A 19,783-nucleotide genomic window follows, 5' to 3' on the forward strand; every position below is an offset into this window, starting at 1 on the left:
ATTTAGAAGCAACAATAGGGGCAACAATAGAATTACCAGAAAAATTGAGACCATTATTAAATAAATCAAGTCTATATAAATTGCCACATAACGTTTCCAAACCAACAACTTTTCCATCCTTATTGTAACACCCCGTTTCAAAATACGTTGGAATTTTCTGATGCTGACCAATGTTGACCGGGTTTGACTGTTGTTGACCAAGAAGGGTCAAACTTTGACTTTTTGATTCGGCAAGAATTCTAGGTTGACCAAGACACCATTATGAAGTACGGATCGACACGGGTCCGTAAACTAGTAGCACGTCGAAAACATAGTTACGATTTGAAAGTTATAAGCAAAATAACTTGATATTTGAATTGTCCGAGGGTGCTCGAGTTGACTTTTTATTTTTGTGAAATTGAGCTTTGACTCATACATGGTTGTAAAGTACTTGTATATACAAGTTCGTAGACTAACGGCATGCCCGATTCAAATATGTGGTTTTAAAGTTATGGACCTGCAAAGTTTTTCTAATACCGTATTATTTTAATATTATTTTTTAACGTATAAACAATATATGCCACATGTAACTCAGTATATGGTGCCATGTGTCATGATGAGAAAATGCCACATGTCAGCCATAATTAAATATTACATTATTTTATTATTTTATATCATATCATTATTTTAATATTATTTTATTTTATTTATTCCCTTTTCTTTTTCTTTTTCTTTTTCTTTCCTTTTCCCCACATGGGAAAACAGGGGGGGGGGGGGGGGGGGGACCCCCGTTCCCTCTTCCTTTTCGTCTTCTTCTTTCTGGAATTCTCTGGACTCTCCCTTTCTTCCCCTCCCCGCTCATTCACGACAACCATTTTCCATCACCAATTTCCTCTCAATTTTGGACACCCACCAAAAAATGTTTATACCAACTTGAAACCCACCTCCCCAGGAAACCATAGCCATGTTTATGAAGCCATCAAATGGTCTAGACTCGCCGAGAAGCCATGAAAATCGATGAGGGATGCATTTTTCGATCGCCATCTTCCGATGAGCATGAGGTCAAATGGGTGGTCCTTTCCCACAAATTCAGACCCCTTAAGTCCATTTTCAAGCTTGGATTGGCTTAAAACTCGCTCGTTTAGGAGATATCCATTTTGGTAAGAAGGTCCAAGTGGGATTCAGGCCACCTCCGGTGTCGGTTGAACCAATTAAAGGTATATTCTTGGTGCTCTCACCGTAAGCTTCAAATTGGTAGTTAGAATGTGAACTATAAATGAGTATTTAGGAAGTTGCCATTGATGAAGCTAAGTTATGTTTATGTTGAAATTGGGTAGAACGTTCAAGACAGCTTCAGCCCCTTGTCTAATACCGTGTTAAAGTGGGAAGATCTCAACATGGATTTAGTGTTCAGACTACTACCCACAACAAGAAGGTACAGCGATATTTGGATAATCATCAACCAAGTCAGAGTACTTCTTATCTATGCGAGAGTGGTTCTCATTGGGACAAGTTGGCTGAGCTGCTTGTAAAGCATATTATCAGTCTACACGAAGTGTCGATGTAACACCCCGTTCCAAATCGCACCGGAATCCGTGCACGTTGACCGAGGTTGCCCGTTGACCGTTGACCGAAGGGGTCAAAAGTTGACTTTTTTGACTCGGTGGGAATTTCGAGTTGACCAGGGTACCGTGGCGAAGTGCACGATGCCACGAGTTCGTAGACTGGTAGCACGTTGAAAACGGAGTTGCGGTTTGAAAGTTATGGGCGAAACAAGTTGCGGTCCAAACTGTCCAGGGGTGCCGGAGTTGACTTTTTTTTTTTGGGGAAATGAGCTTTGACCCGTGCATGGTTGTGAAGTGCTCGTCGATACGAGTTCACAGACTAGCGGCACGCTCAAAACGGACATCCGGTTAAAAAGTTATGGACGTTTGAAGTTTATCGGATACCGTATTATTTTAATGTTTTTGGGTCGGTGAACAGTGAAATGCCACATGTCAGCTTCTTATTGGTCCACGTGGCATGAACAGTGTCACACCGGGGTTTTTATTTGTTAAAAGTCTCGGGGAAGAGAGAGAAAGAGAGAGAGGAGAGAGAAAGAGAGAGAGAGAGCCACCGTCGGCCACCAGAGTTTTCCACTGTTCCGGCGCGCGAGTTTGGCGGCGAGTTTTACCCCTCCACCGCCGGCCACCGCAAATCGACCCTGTTCCGGCATATCTACAGTACACGCGCCAGCTAGCCTTGATCCTCTCCTCAAGTCCAGCCGACCCACCAAAAATCACGGCCATCGGACCACCGACGCGCCGGGATCGGAGCGTTTTCCGGCGAGGGGTTGGAAATCTTCAAACGGTGATTTCTCCGCCGTCCGACCTCCGTTTTGCTCACCGTCGGTCCCGTTGGGTTGCTCTCCTCAAGATCTACAAGTCTGCAAAATTTCACCACCAACGGCCACCGCACGCGCCGCCGCTGGTGACCGTGGCGGCTCGCCGGAAATTACTGTTCCGACGAGTACCCGAAATTCCGGCCAGCTCCAGTCTGCAGTGTTCGATCTCCTGAATCCGAATCCGGCTTCCGTTTCCGCCAATTCGCGACGGTTTGGGAGAATTGCGGAGCCGAAACTCGAAAAGCTTTCCGGCGAGATTCCGATCCCGTCGGGTTCGATCACCGGAAAGTAAGACCGAATCCGTGATCCTCATCACGCGAGCTTCGATTCGGTATATAACTCGTAACCCTTAGATGTCGTTTGCTGTTCGCTCCCCGGGTATCCATTTGGGAATTACCCGAATAAAATATTAATATTTTTGGTTTGTGCACTGTGGTTGTTTAGGTGCACGCGCGAGTAGTGGAGTTGATCCCGAGGAGGATCTTAGTTGATTTGCATGCTCCAGGTGAGTGACCCACCTTCAAAAAATTATTTTGGGCAATTAATTGAATTTAATTGGTATTTAATTTAGTATTTAATTATGCTCATGTTGTGTGGTTTAATTATGGTTTTAATGCGGTTTAATTTAATTTATTTGTTATGCATGAGCAATGTATGTTTCGGTATTGATTTTTCGTGGTTTCAAATGTGATTTCTCGGGCATAATTGGGTTAAATATTTTATGAAAATATTTGGTTAAATATTATAAATTATGCCCGTGGTATTTTCATGGTTGCATCTCGTACTTCGAGAAAATTGTGATTTGTTGGTTATTAATGTTTCGTACCGGGTTATTAAGTAAAAATACGTGGGATGGTGTTCTGTGAAAATTTGGTATACTTCCCACGGTGGTTTTTGGAAAAACGGTACAGTTGGTTATTTATGGTTATTTTTAGACGCACTCATACAGTATTGGTGTTCTGGTGTATGGTGTATGGACACGTGGTTTAGCACGCGGTTATTATGTGGTTTAGCGTGCGGTTTTTACTTCACCCGTGAGTTGCCATTGGATCGTGGGCAGGCAAGGTTATTGTTGCTCACAGCCGCCCCCCTCCTTGGCCGGGTGATGGTTTTTTTAGCAGTTGGTACTGTCGGGACGCCGAAGTGACCGCTGCAGGTTTCTCTCTTTAACCTCCCGCCAGTCGGTGCTCGGGACGCTGGGTATCGGAGGGCATCACCGGTATATGGTGTGGTGCGTCAGGTGTAATTGTCGGTATAAATTGCAAATAGTGTTTTAAACCCCAAAGGTGTTCAAAATGATTTACTACAATTTATTACATTTTAATTATATATTTGGGGTATGTATTTATTTAATTATTGTTTATCAAATGGTTTAATCCCTTGGTTTTTGGGAGGTATGTACATCGGGTTTTGCGAAAAGGTTTTAAAAAGGGAACATTTCAAACGGAGCGATTGGTGAGAGTTTTGAGGGAAATTATTATTTTCCAACAGTTATTATTATTTATTTATTAATTGTTGGTATTTGTTCCAGTCCTAAATTGTTATTATTTTATTATTATTATTAAAAGGTGTTCAGTAGTTCGGGTTACTCACGGAGATGATTAGCATCTCACACTCTTAAATTCCGTTCCCTTAGGTGCAAGTGGTGGTAGACGTTCTTCCGGAGCGAACCAAGTTTTCCGCTGCTGTTGTGTTTCGAGAAGTACTTCTGTACTCTTTCATTTCAGTGTATTATTTCTTTCAGCCTTGTTGTATTTCTGTTGTTTAGCACTTCTTAAAGCTCTGTATACTATTGGGATACTTCTGTTTTATTTATGCACTGGACTGCTGTTGCTTTTGAGAAGTGCTGGAATTTGTGGTAAGTAAATCCCTTAGGGGAGGCTCTGTCGGATTTTCCGTTGGAGGGTCCGGTAGGGTTTCCCTGGGATCAGGGCTGTCTAGGGTTCCGGGGAAGGAATTCTGGACGGGTCCTGACAGTCGATCACCATTACGTCTAATTGAGATTAGCACTTTTACTTCACAACTGTGGTGGAAGTTAGCAGGTGCACTTAGAGCAAGGCTCTATACGGAAGGCAGTGTTGGACCCCACTATGTTGGAGTGAAGTGGATAAAGAGAAGCACCATACGAAGACCAATGTGATTGCATTCGAATGCCTACGGATGACTATAAATAAGGTGAAGGTCATTCGAGAAAGTTTAAACGCTGCTCAGGATCGACAATAAAGTTACGTTGATGTGCGTAGAAAGGATCTTGCATCCAAAAATGGAGATTAGATTTTCTTAAACTTGTCTTCATGGAAGAGAGTAGTATGCTTTGGCTGACGAGAGAAGCTAAGTTCTCGCTGTATTGGTCACTACGAGGTTACCGAGAAAATTGATTTTATGGTGTACAAGTTAGCATTTTCAGTAGAGTTAACACGGGTACGTAACATATTTCACACATCATTGCTACGTAAAGTCATTGGAGATCTATTGCATGTGTTCGAGACTCCCGACATTGGATTAAGACCCGAAGTATGCTGGAATTTTCTGATGTTGACCAAGGTCGACGGGGCTTGATTGTTGTTGACTGAGAAGGGTCAAACTTTGACTTTTTTGATTCGGCAAGAATTCTAGGTTGACCAAGACACCATTATGAAGTATGCATCGACATGGGTCCGTAGACTAGTAGCACGTCGAAAATGGAGCTATGGTTTGAAAATTATGAGCAAAACAACTTGATATTCGAACTGTCCGAGCGTGCTTGAGTTGGCTTTTTATTTTTGTGAAATTGAGCTTTGACTCATACGTTGTTGTGAAGTACTCGTCGATACAAGTTCATAGACTAGTGGCATGCTCGATTCAGACATGTGGTTTTAAAGTTATGGACCTGCAAAGTTTTTCTAATATCATATTATTTTAATATTATTTTTTAATATGTAAACAGTATATGCCACATGTAACTTAGTATATGGTGCCGTGTGTCACGATGAGAAAATGACACATGTCAGCCATAATTAAATATTACATTATTTTATTATTTTATATTATATTATTATTTTAATATTATTTTATTTTATTTATTCCCTTTTCTTTTTCTTTCCTTTTCCCCACGTGGGAAAACAGGGGGGGGAGGGGGGAGACCCCGTTCCTTCTTCCTTTTCTTCTTCTTCTTTCTGGAATTCTCTGGAGCTCTCCCTCTCTTCCCTTCCCCGCTCATTCACGGCAACCATTTTCCATCACCAATTTCCTCTCAATTTTGGACACCCACCAAACAATGTTTATACCAACTTGAAACCCACCTCCCCAGGAAACCATAGCCATGTTTATGACGCCATGAAATGCTCTAGACTTGCCGAGAAGCCATGAAAACCGTTGAGGAATGCATTTTCTGATCGCCTTCTTTCGATGAGCATGAGGTCGAATGGGTGGTCCTTTCCCATAAATTCAGACCCCTTAAATCCATTTTCAAGCTTGGATTGGCTCAAAACTCGCTCGTTTAGGAGATATGACAAAACCCATTTTGGCAAGAAGGTCCCGGCGAGATTCCCGCCACCTCCGGTGTCGGTTGAACCAATCGAAGATATATTCTTGGTGCTCTTACCATAAGTTTCAAATTGGTAGTTAGAATGTGAATTACAGTTGAGTATTTAGGAAGTTGCCATTGATGAAGCTAAGCTATGTTTATGTTGAAATTGGGCAGAAATTATACAAGTCTTCAGTCAATTGTCATTACAGCTAAGTTCCTAATGATTGTTAGAGGCCAAAGAAATGATTAAATTAAATTAATCCTCAAGATGTTGAAAAATCCCAACTTTTGAGTTAAGGCTAATCGGGTTTTGTGTATATATGTTTATGTATATGTATGTTTGTAAATATATATGTGTTTCATTCATACACATATGCGGATGTTTAAGTGTTGGTGCATTCCATGGTATGTGCTAGTTTGATATTTATATATATATATATATATATTTCTATATGCACATATATTTTCTGGGTATATGAGCATGTGTATATAGTTATTTAGTTGCTGAAAGAATGTGTATGTGTATATGAACAAGTATGAATGAATATATATATATATATATACATTGAAGATATTTATATGTGCATATATATATATATATGCTTGTGTATACATATGTATGTGTATATAAATATATATAAATATTGTGTTATGGGAATTTATGTGTTTAATGCCTAAATAAAATTGTTATTAAAATTATTTTTATTATTTCCATTATAAATTTTAGATCTTTAATTTATTGTATTTTATTATGTGATTTAAATGAAGTTGTGTGCAAAAAAATTTCAAGAAGATTTATGAAAACATTTCTATTAATTATTGAGCTCAGAAATTATATTTTTGCATTTGTTTATTATTTATTGATTTACTAATAGACATGCACTGATAAATTTTAAGTGATAGGGTTATGATGATGGTGTAAAGAAAATGTGGATTATATAAATTTGCGAGGAAGTATTTAATCCAGCTGTGTTTATGAGATTTTAATATTTGAATATATATGATTTATTAAATAATATTGAATCTTATGTATTTAGCTATATATAACTTTTTATGTGGCTTCACTGATAATTCCGTATAAATTAAATTGAAGGTTCGCGAGAAATAATTATATTAAATTATTGTGATCAAGAATATATTTGTACATTTAACTATTTATTAATTGTTATTATTTATGTATTTGATAAAGGCATATGAATCCAATTATATTTGACCAAATCTTAATATTTTATAATATTACAAAATTTATAGTTTTTAGATGCATCATACACGTACCGGTGTTCTGTAGTTGTGGATGTAATTAGCGCGCAAGTGGAGTGTGATGAGCGCGCAGGTTGTAATGTGTCCCGTGAGTTGCTGTGGACCTGAGGACAGGCAAGTTTATATAGTGCACACAAGCCGCCCCCCTCCATGATCGGGATGACAGTTTAAGCAGCGGTGCTGTCGGAACACTGAAGCGATCGTATGCAAGTTTTTCTCTTTTATCTCCCGCCGGACGGTGCTTAGGACGCTGGGTACCATAGGGCACCACTGTTATAGTATGTGCATAAAGTATCTTATATATATATATATGTGTGTGTGTGTGTGTGTGTGTGTGTGTGTGTGTGTGTGTGTGTGTTATATTATAATATATTATGTTGTATATACCACACCGTACGTGGACGATGATCTGATGTGGTCCATGTAGAATTAGCCTCATAACTATGTTGCCTACGAGTCCAGGGGATTGGACGGCCAATCTAGGCAACTATCTTGGATTGTATTAGAGAACATCGATCGTATCTCTGATGCGTGTGTATATTTTATTTTACCTTATATTATCTTATTTTTTCAGAATCTAGTTTTCTAATATTGTTATTATTGATACGGTAATTGCTATTATTATTTATTATGATTATTTTAGTAGCAATTTCATTATTTATTATAATTATCATGGTTGCCACCATTTTATTATTGGTATTTTGTGATTATTATTGTTATTAATGTTGTTATTGTGATTATTATAATAATAATATTTATTATTATTATTATTCTTATTACTTTTATTGGTTTTATTATGATTTATTGTTATCTTTATTATTATTATTATTATTGGTATTATATGGAAGCCTACGGGCAAGTTATGGTATTATTGTTATTAATATTACTATTATTAATATTGTCCTATTTTTTCCTGCTTACGTTATGAATTGGAACTTTGTAAAACGATATTAATATGTAGTATGCTACTAAGTGGGTGGTGTGGGCGGATGTGAATGTTTAAAGGTATATTTTGGTTGTTTATTTAGTAAAATTGTTCCTATTACGTATACATATGTGTTGTATGAATTGTTATCGAGGTGCCGCCATTGTGAAAATTATTATAGTAAGGTGGAAGGGATAAGGTGAAAACTTATAAAAGTGCATTTTCATGCAGGTAAAGTTTGGGCATGTTCTACCCTTAGGGGAGATGCTGCCAGATTTTCTATAGGACAGTCTGGTAGGGTCTCCCTGGGATCAGGATTTGTCTAAGGTTCCGGGAAAGGATTTTGTACGGGTCCTGACACTTATATATTTCAACTTTGTTATGTTCAAACAAGAAACTAAACCCTTATCTATCCAAAAGTGAGATAGATAATAAGTTCCTTCTAATTGAGGGTACATAGGAAACTTCTTATAATTCTAAAACATGTCCAGTGGCAAGCTTCAACTTGATTGTTCCCATGATATCCACCTTTACTCTTGACCTATCTCCCATATAAACATGCTACTCAAGATTGGTTGGCCCCTTTTGCCTTATCATTCTCTGCAATGAATTAGTAACATTAATTGTTGCTCCATTATCTAACCACCAAAAATTCATAGGCACATCAATAATATTGGTCTCAATCATTAAAATCTTTCTTCTTTTCCTTTTCTTTTAAATTCCAACACTCTATCTTCTTGTGTCCAACTTTATTGCAATAGCCACACCTTCCATTGAAATACTATTTCCTTTCTGCTATCTGATAAGCATTATCATACTTAGTATTATTTAAAAGGTCCAAATAATAATGCTTCTCATTCATATCAAACTTGATAAATTTCTTTCCTATCTTCTCAAGAAGTTCCTTTGCAGTATCAACCTTAGGAATACTAGCATATATAGCTTCATCCATATAATTCTCCATCATCATCATGCAACACTTATTAGAATGCTTCCAATCCTCATAAAGTTTTCTAATTGCTGTACTACTCTCATCAGTTGGTATCTCTAGTGGATCTATCTCCAAGGCCAAATCCAATTTCATAAAGGTCAAATTCATAACCAAAGTTTTTTTTCACTTCTGATAGTTTGTTCCATCCAATTTCATCTGACAGTCATAGGCAGAACATTTAGGGTGCTACTAACTATGAAAATAGTAAACACAATAAAGCATTTAATATATATATAACAATAACTATTTTCTAGCCCCTCAACATAAAACATAAAATCAATATTGATAGGGTCTTTGTAGCATTAAAGATACCCTTTCGCGGGCCAGGAACAGTTAACCAAATAGCCACAATCAAATGCATGGAATTGAATCACCGACAGGGTAACTCAGAACCTGCGATTCATGGCATTCAATCAACTTCCACTGCCATTCTAGGCGTCATACAAAGCAACTAAAACTACCAACAAGGTAGCCTAGTTATTCGTATAGACTCTGGTTAATAAATGGGAAAAAAATAAAATATTGGCAATTTCATGAAATAGGCAAATATAAAAACATTTCATCCACTATGCCAACATACATTACATTGGTACACATAATGCAGATAAAATAAGTCTCATGACAAGTGAATACCTAAAATTCCATACTGTTATACCAATTGGGCACAAAGCTTTTTTAGGGAAAGCTAACACAATCCAATTCTCCAAACATAGATAATAAACAAACAAATAAATAAACAATAAATAAATAACAATTATTTTTTTTCAATAATATTGAACAATAGATAAATAAATAAGCATACAAACAAATAAATAAAACAATATTTTTTTATTTTTATTTATTTATTTATTTATTTGAAATTTTGGCTGCTGACGTCAGCTTTCTCCTTCCTCAGCCGAGTTGTAGTCGACCCGATTTTCTAGTTAACAGGTCGTCCGACCTGCTTGACAAACCCACCTATAAAACACAATTCCGGTCACCGTTTTCTACAATACCAGTGCCATTCTTCTCCTTTTGGTGTGGCCAACAATTTTAAGGGATCGATTTGGCTAAAGGAGAGCTTACAATAAACACCCAAACTCAAGATTATATTCGGCCAAAACTCAAAAATAAACATGCATGAAATTCCATAAAATTCCAAGCACTTTTCGGGCAATATGGTGCCTTTTGATTCATCTCTTCTTGGGAAACTTTTTCCCCAAATCACTTTGGTCCAAAGATCCAAAAAATTTAAACACCAATGCGAGAATGACATACGGCCAAGGGTTTCCAGATTTTTTTTTTTTTTAAGGAAAAATTAGGTGTTTCAATACATAATTGGGTTCCAAAATATTCCATTCAATACAGAAAACACAATCCCATAATATTCAAATCAAGATTTGTCAAGAAACAAAAATCGGGCATATATTAAGTTTCTTTGTCAATAAGATAATAGCTTCACAAAACTATGTACGCAAGAAAGGAAAATAAAATAAAGAAAACTATATTTGATCATACAAAAAATCAATATGCATACTGTAATATTCGAAACATAGTCAACAGACAAATCACAACGAAGTTTATTATGCATATTAACCATACACTCTGATACCAATTGTTAGAATTTGTGATCTAAACATACATAATAAATTATATAAATCATAAATTACTAACCTCCAAACACAGATATTGATAAATTAAATCTTTAATCTTGTAAAATAGAAAACAATATAAAGTAGTGTCTATGGACACACTACTCTCAAACCACTCTCAGATCTTTGAAAACCCTAATATCAAAATACCGTATGGCATCTCTTTGCTTGCCCTAGACCTTTTATAGTCTCTGCAAGTTACACTTACCTATAAATTTTAACACACACAAAATACTAATAATTTAATAATATAATAATAATAGAAAAAATATGGGTAAGTCATTGGGTTTATAAAGAGAGTTGGTCCTCCAGTCCAATGGGCTAACTGAAGTCTTATAGAGAGTGTGTGACCAAGGATCCTATTACAAAATATTAAAATAAATTAGTCCCATTAATGACATAAATAGACTCTGTAAATAAGTAATTGATTATGTTAAGTCCACAATTATTAATTTATTTAACAAAATATAGTCGATTAGAAGAAAACCATATAGATTCCTAAACAGGTAATTTGACAAAATAAATAAATAAAAATCAGTAAACCCCATTTTTATGATTTTTTGCCAAATACTATAGAAAATGCTTTTATATTCTTAAAAGTGGTTTTAGATGTTTGAAAAATCACTCCCAAACTAGTTCTTTCGTCAACCCAAATTATTTTGCCTCACCAAAAGTTAATGATGCTTCCAGTTTCTAGCTATGCACTGCAAATTCAATGGATCTATTGGTGGGCTGAAAAATGAAAAATTAACTTCTTTTTTTTCTTTTCTTTTTAATAATTTTTAAGAAAATCTCTACTGTCTAATTAATTTGGCACTCCATTTCGTACCGAAGAAATTGGTGTCTACTTCAAGTGTATTGACTTAAGAAAGTCTTGCTTAATTTTTCCTTTTTCCAGCTATATAATGATATGAAAATCAATGTCTACTATGCATATCTTAATGGTCTATTACCAAACCCTTTTAACACGCTAAATAAAGATTTTGAATTTTCTTCTTATAGATCCTACAAATTTAGTTGTAGGTCCATATGCGACATAATTTATTGGCCAATACCCATCATGATTTACCATTTATGCAAGAAACTAATTAATTATAATTGTGAGAATCAATGGATTGGTAATAACTTCTTTTACTGTACGCTCAACCTCTCTAAATATAAAAATAATGTAAAACATAATAACGTTTGTAATGGTACAATATTATATATTTCTCCTCTGACTTTTCTTGGAACTTCTGGTAGTAGACCAGGGTTCATCTGGTCATTTTGCAGTGCTGCTCTATGAGAATCTACAAGTACAATGGGCTTCATGGGTAGTTACTTTACTGGGCTAAACTCCAACAGTAAACATAAACTGTGAGTGAAGGATGAACAAAGCCCAACCTGCAATGATAGATGTATTAACCGTATTATAAATAATGCTAAAAATACTAACATTTGTTTAGGAAGCAATGAGATGTTATCATTTTATTTGTTTGATTTAGTTATATTTATCTTTTTATCAATTATTTATTTTTAAATTATATTAATTTTTAAACTAATAAATTAATAGCATTTTAGTTTGTCACATCGGTAAGTATTTTAGCAGACTTTTCAATTTCCTCTTGCACAACTCTTACACCAAATTAAGGGAAAAGAAATGGATTATATTATAAGAGAAATATACTTGGGATCTCCATCGATCAAATGTCTTGGAGAAATTTCAGATCCCTTATAGGGTTTAAATTCTTAGGTTGTGTTTGGAATTTGAAGTCCTTCAGAAATTTATGCTTCATTTTGATTATAAAAAAATAAAATAAAAAAAGAAGTAGAAGAAGATGTTATAGACTATTTTTGTTTTTGCTAAAACATGTAAGAGATTTAAATAATTGTTTTCTTTTTCTTAGTGATTCTAATTTTCAAACCATTGGATTGATTAAGCAATTTAAAATCAACTCTTAAGCACAAAGAATGAATGATTCAAGCATGAATTTTGGAAGACTCACAACTTAATTTTTGTGAAAGATATGAAAGAAAATTGACAGATAGCTCTATTTATTTAATCGGTAAAACTTGTGAAGAAACAAGCTTCTTCAATTATTTGATTATAATCAAGTTGTTTTTGTTGTATAAACTAAGAACGTTCATGATAATGGTTTTATTATTGTGTATTGGTACTTTTCGCAACAGGAAAAATAAAGAAGTATATTTTTTTCTGCTTTTGGGAAAGACAAAATTTTTCACTTTTAGCACTGTTGGCCATTATGGAATATCATTGTGTAGAAATATACCTCATGATTTTTCACTTTTATCCCCAATTACTCTATTATATAAATAGACCTAATGATTCATGCCCATTTGTGCACTCAATAGTTTGGATTCAGAGATAGGAAAATAAAGTTGAGAAATGATGCATCTTTTTCAAGTCAAGCGCACATTTTATCTTATAAATCAGAAAAGCTCATGTCACTGATCCTTGGTACCCAAAATATATTCCAAGATCCAGCATCATTCTTTCTTTGTAGCTAGAGGCTTAGAATCTAAAAGAAAAATCTGACCATTTTTTATTCAAAATAGAAGGAAAAGAACCACAAGTGACAAGAAAATAACTAACAAATGGTGTTGAAATTTGAACTTGCATTTTCTTTTGCTTTTTCTTTTTACCAACTAAAGGTAGAAAATCAGATGATGAAAGTCCAAAAGTGCCAAATAAAGAAATTTAAAGAAGGAATTTCTATGCTGCCAAGTTTACACAAAAATTTCCAGTCCATACTTTGCATCACCAGATAAGAGCATCAACAAAGACCAAAACAAGAAAAACAAAAAGAAAAGAAAGAAAAAAAAGAAAAAATCAATAGAAGAAAGAAACTAAAGTCATTCCCTTTATCTTAAATTCATAACAAAGCAAAGTACATGATAGGGTGTAAGTTATGCATGCCCAGCAGCAATATTACCACCATTTTTTTCTTCCCCGAAATTCCAAACCGAAACTCTTACCCAAAAACCACCTTAATAAACAGCTACCACGTATGCATCTCTTACATCCCATGTTCGTAAAACCTTAAACCAATGCCAAAAAAAAAAAAAAAATCCCACAAAAACCATAAAAAAAGAAAAAAAGAAAAGAGTAAATTAAGGCAAAGACAGTAAAAAACTAAAGATACAAAGGTTAAACAAGAAATAACAGAAAAATTAAGAACCTAAGTTAAGGTAAATTCGGACCGCTACCCTCGATTCCCCGCAATGCAACAATATCGCTCTCCCGATTCTGCCCTTTTTCTCACGAAGCTAGAAACTCAGGAGAGCGAAATTGCAAAGCCTTGGTTTTTTTTTTTTTTTTTTTCCCCCCTTCATCTTCATCAACTTTCATCCGTATTAACAAAACAACCCTCCAACTCCAAGCTTCCATTGCCTCCAGCGCCGACCAACACTACCTTCTCCGCTGCCACCGGAGTCTACAGAGCTATGGCGGTGGCCGCCGATCATGGTGGAGTTCCGGTAAGTGAAAATTGTCAATGAGGAAGCAAATAATGGACTATAAACTCAAGAATGGAAAAAGGAAGAGAGTATATAAGAAACTAGAAAGAGTGTTGAGTACAGGGGCTAAAGGGGACATAATGGGTCATATATAAAGGCATAGTTGTAGCTTTTGGTTGAACCATGAGTAGGATTTTTTTTTTTTTTTCAATATAATTTTTAATAAATATAATAACATAAATTAATTTTTTTAATTTTTAATTTTCTTGCTAAAAAGTGAGTTGAAATTCTTGGTCCAAGCTGAGGGATGTAAGGGCATGTTTGTGGGGAATGCAAAAAACTCCACTAACTCGGTTTCCAAAGCTCTTGGAATTTTCATATTTATTCTCTCTCTCTCTCTCTCTCTCTCTCTCTCTCTCTCTCTCTCTATTAAGGAGGGGAAGAAAAGGTGGAATTGATGGGTTTTGTTTGTTTTTATGCACAATCTGTAAGGTGTAATTTGTGTATTTGAACATGGCTTGTTCAATGCATACAAAATGGTACTATTTTTTTTCTTTTTTTTTTTCCCCTTCACTCAGCTCAAGACAAAAGTTTTTATGGCCAAACTTTTTAGATTTATTACCTTATTATTGAGGGTTTTTTGGGAAAATGGCATATCGTATTGAACTAGCAGTAGTGAACATTGGTGGGGGTAGTGCCCTAGAGTATTGTGCATTGATTTGGAAGCAGACTATTGGACCATGTTTTAAATTGACCCCACTTGCTTAATGTTACAGGCTGATTAAGCAAATGAATATTTATATTTTGAGTAAAAGAATATAATAATTAATATTAATAAAATACTTGCTGGTCATGACTCATGACTCATGAGGTGACGTTAGGTCTAAAAACCTATAAATAATCTATGGGAAGATGACATGGAAAGACCTTGTTCATCCTTTTTTTAGCCACGTATTTAAAAAATGTTTCCTACTTTCATAATAAAAAATTTAGTAATTATTCAAATGAGCAAAATTAATTTTTTTTTAATTACAAATAAAGATAAATGATAAGAGACGTTCCAACTAATTAATAAGGTGGATAGATAAATATTATATATGATTTTATTTATAAATCTTAACCATGAGTGTTTATGCCTGTATTATAATAGATGTTCAACGATTTATAAGTGTATGGGTATCATGGGATTGAAAATCCAAGACAAAACGTTCTAATGATTATAAAACAACATGAAAGGTGAATTATATATAAAAACCTTTTAATCTTTTTTGTTTTTTTTGTTTTGGTGAATAAAAACCTTTAAATCTGTTCATCAAGGACTCAGCAAAACACATGATGTAGTGATTTCAAAGCTCCTCTCTCAAATGATGCAGTCATTTCAACTTCTCTTTCTCATGGCGTAATCCAACATATTATACATTTTCTGAGACAAGGGTAAGTTTCCGCAGCTCTGTCCGTTTTACAGTAATTTCATAGATATGCTAATTAATTTGTATGTTTTCAGAAATAGTAGAGGTTCCCTTTTAATTCTGTTATTGTTGCTATGTCCTTTCTAATTCATAAACAATCTAAACATTTCACATTTTGAAAGAACAAAACTTAAAAGAATAATTATCCAATCAAAACCTTACAAAACATAAAAGATTGTTTAATGTGGCACAGAACATAGTTTCTCTTTATGGTACACCAAATTAAATATGGCACAATCATGACCAGAGAAAAGTAGTAAATCATACATGGGATTTCAACTTTACTTTTTTCTCAAGGGAGAGATAATAAATAAAATGAAATAAATTAGGAAAAAGAAAAAGGGAGTTAGTTATAATAAGTGAAAAAAATGAGGTGTGGGGTTGAATTTGGAAGAAAAGAGTTTTGCATGAGTCATTTTCAAAAGGGACATATGTGTTATGATTTAAAAGACATGGCAACACCCTTTTGAGGTTGATAGAGGAAGAAGCAAACAAACAAAAGAAAAACAGACCCTTAAATCCACTTTACTACAGATATGTCCATTTTCATCACACAAAAGCAAAGATATATACACCTTTACTAAGTCAGCGGACGAGATTCTCTCGTTCCTTTTTCCTATTCACTCTCAGCTTATATTTTTCCTTTTTATTTTTTTATTTTAATAAAAAAATACTATTTATTACTAATTAGAGGTGGAATCCATATATGTAAGTGATAAAATAATTGGTTTTATAGTTTAAATTTTAATTTAAAAAAATTATATATTACTCACTAACAATTTTCATATCAATAATAAATATTTTTCTATAATATTTATTAGACAATGATAATTTTGATTAGTTATTTATATATACACTTTCATATATTAAATTTTTAATTTTAAAAAGTTCAAAGAAAATTTTAGTACAGTCTACTATCAATTATTATATAAAATAATGCTATATTTATAAAAATTTTAGTAAATAATTAGATAACAAAATATAAAACTTTATTGTGTCGATAAGGATGATAAACAGGAATATAATTTTTTTCTCTTTTTTTTTTTAAATATTTTAAATTTAAGCGGGACGATAAAATTCTTCACTCGTCCACCAAAAGTGGGTGGACCGTCTCCATCATTTTGGTGGCATTCCTCATTAATCGTTAGAACATCGTACTGCCTTATGATGTTCATCACGCGGTTGATGTTCTGAGAGGCGATTTTCGTTTGTAGAGTTGACCATTGTATTTTCTTACGTGGGAGGTATGATAGGACAATAATAGGTGGGACCCAATATCAGCACAAAGTCCAAAAAGGTGAACACAACACCCACGTACACGTCCCATTGTCCATTTCTCACCCTCAGTGGAGGTGATTTGATTTCAATTCCCATCTGCTAATTTTGGTTGTTCTATCCTAGCCGTCCAGTCCAGTTTCAAAATGTTGATTGACATAATCGTGGTTTAGAGCCGTACGATATTTTTGCGTCTGCGTTGCGTCATTTTTCCATCAAAGTTTTTATCTTTGAGAATTTTACATTTTAAAGTAATAAATAATACGTTAAGGCCAATTTAATGAGCTGTCAGCAAGATTAAAAGAAAGTGGAGAATCCCTATCCTATAGTTGCGCCAGTAACCTACACGAACAAACATTATATTAAAAATAAATAAATAGAAAAGATATTTTTTTCATATAAATGCACCTTTAATTCTGCTCCTTTTTCAATCCTTAAAAAAAAAAAAAAAAAAAACCTTTTGCTCCTTTTTTGTTTACATTGGATATTTAAGACAATCTCTAATAGTTTTTTCTATTTAAGTTTATATGTTAAAAAATTTAGAAAGTATTGAATCTTTTATAGTAAAGGATTTATTAATAAATAATATTTATTTAAATTTTATTTTAATAATTTTTTTTAAAATTTAAAATAGAATAAATTGGTATATGGAAAAAAAAATTATAAGTTGATGAGAAGAGAGGAGACTGTTAGATAATTTTTTTTTTTTTTGTCGTCTCACCTTTATATATGTTTTACACATCATCATTAAAAAAAAATTTTAAAAATTATTTATCTAGCTGATATGTCAAATTTTTTTTTTTTTAAAAACAGAACTAATAAATATTATATTGGAAATGCTCTAAATAGTTTTTTATATGTAATGCGCACAATTTCTAAATTGCCGGAGATTATGATAACTAAATCCTATAACAAAATCCAAAACAAAGGAAAGTTTTATGAGGGTGAAAATGTCAAAATATATCAAGTTAAATGGACTCAACTGGAGACTCGCATGGAAGCTGTTAGCACACCACAGCCGGGCCAGTAGACGCTGGGTTCAAATCTTGGGGTGGGGGAGGGGGGAAGGAGATGCATGGGGGCATAGCAAAAAAAGAAAAAAGAAAAAAAAGGGACTCAACTGAAATATCTTTTATATCTTTGTTTACTATGTTTTGAATTTAAAACATTAAAAATAAACGAAATAAAATTATTATAAATGATTAAAAAACAACCAAAATCTCTTATAAATCGTTGCTTTTTGAATTGCTGTTAGATACTACAAATTCAATTACTACAAATTCAAAAAGTAATTAAGTACTAAATGATTAAAAATTACAAATTGAAATGTAAAGCATTTCAGGAGGAAAAAAAAAAAAAAAGTAAAAATAGGGTGGGTTCGTGGCGGCAGGGTTTAGGTGGGAACGATATCATGGAAACGCAAGGCAAAGAGGGAAAAAGTAGTGGGAAAGATAAACAATGATTGGATACTCGAGGACCTCAGGGACACCACAAATGCCTCGTGTGGAAAATCAAAAATCTCACATTAAAGCGCCATGTGTCCCATGATTGTCCAGTGATTGGTGGACAGGGAGCGGCGCGTGAGGCCTCGATAGGGTATCTTAGCTAGCAAAATGTGGGACCCAACCCACATAAAATACCATTCCCAGTTCCCCCTTTCACTTCTCTTCTCTTCTATTTCTGTTCTCGTCTTTCTCACAAACCGTTTCAATCACTCCGTCTGGCCATATACGGCGCTCGCTTTTTGCAATTTTGTTACATATGCACCCAAATTTTCCTTTCTCTCATTCAAACTTGGAGGAAAGAAAAGAAAAGAAAAGAAATAAAGAGAGAGAGAGAGAGAGAGAGATGCATGCAAGTGGAAAAAAGCACACGCATGCCAACCTTGGCATTGGATCCCGTTGCATTAGCTAAGCTCACCTTTTTACTGTGGTTAATGAGAGTAGGTGAGTTATATGTGTGTTTAGTAATTTTTATTTATTTATTTATTTTTTGGAGATTTGAGTTTGAGGCTTTGGGATAATTGAAGTCCCTTTCTATCAAATCTCATAAATGTGCATTCTTTTTCATATTACGTTTGTGATGGAAAATTTTACAACCAATGTTTAGCTTTTTAAATCATTCGCAATTAATAATCAATAATTGTCCAAACAGTCAGTCTCTTTGAGCACAAGAGTTTGAACTTCTTGAATGCCACTCTTTTGTTATCACGTTATCATGTATACGTGTAATTTATTAAAGTATATTGAAAATACTATCCATCAATTCTTACTTTAGAAGGTTGACCCTATTGAGTAAATTGTGCTATAATACGGCATCAAAATGGATTAGGTACCATCCATTTTGATCCATCTTTTTACCATTTTTTCCCATCTATCATATGGATAATGTAACAATGTCATACCACACCTTTTATACCAAGACTTTTAGCGTTATTAGATCATCTAGTCATCATTACAATCTTTTTTGCGTAAAAGTCATCGTTACGTTTGTGATACGAAGAAAAGTCATAGTTGTAATAGTGAATCATTCGATTTTAAGAACTCGATATCTTGTTACGAAAGCTATGCATTGATAAAAGCTGGAATAGCTCAGTTGGTTAGAGCGTGTGGCTGTTAACCACAAGGTCGGAGGTTCAAGCCCTCCTTCTAGCGAAAATTTGTTGCCTTTTTAATGAAGCACTTATGAGGATTGTTCTTTCTTGGCGTTTTTCTATAGTTGTTACATTATTCCTTTTTGGGCCTTTGGAAACTTTTGGTACGTTGTTAAAAAGGTTTTATGTTTTTCTGTTTCCTTTTCCTGAGTTGATACAATTTTGGAATTATACAATCTTGATACGTTTCTTAATTTTTATTTTTTTGAGCTGTAAATATGGGAACTATGAATGTATTGTTGATACTTGAAAC

The 19,783-nt window shown here is 34.2% G+C and overlaps 1 non-coding gene across 1 annotated transcript; it reads left to right on the plus strand.

The window, feature by feature from the left end:
* The first annotated feature begins 19,457 nt into the window (after positions 1 to 19,457).
* On the plus strand, positions 19,458 to 19,531 carry TRNAN-GUU (transfer RNA asparagine (anticodon GUU)). The gene has a single exon. It is a non-coding gene; the product is annotated as a tRNA-Asn (tRNA).
* The last annotated feature ends 252 nt before the right edge of the window (positions 19,532 to 19,783 follow it).

The sequence above is a fragment of the Ziziphus jujuba genome, chromosome 12 (genome assembly GCF_031755915.1).
Source record: "Ziziphus jujuba cultivar Dongzao chromosome 12, ASM3175591v1".
NCBI lineage: Eukaryota > Viridiplantae > Streptophyta > Magnoliopsida > Rosales > Rhamnaceae > Ziziphus > Ziziphus jujuba.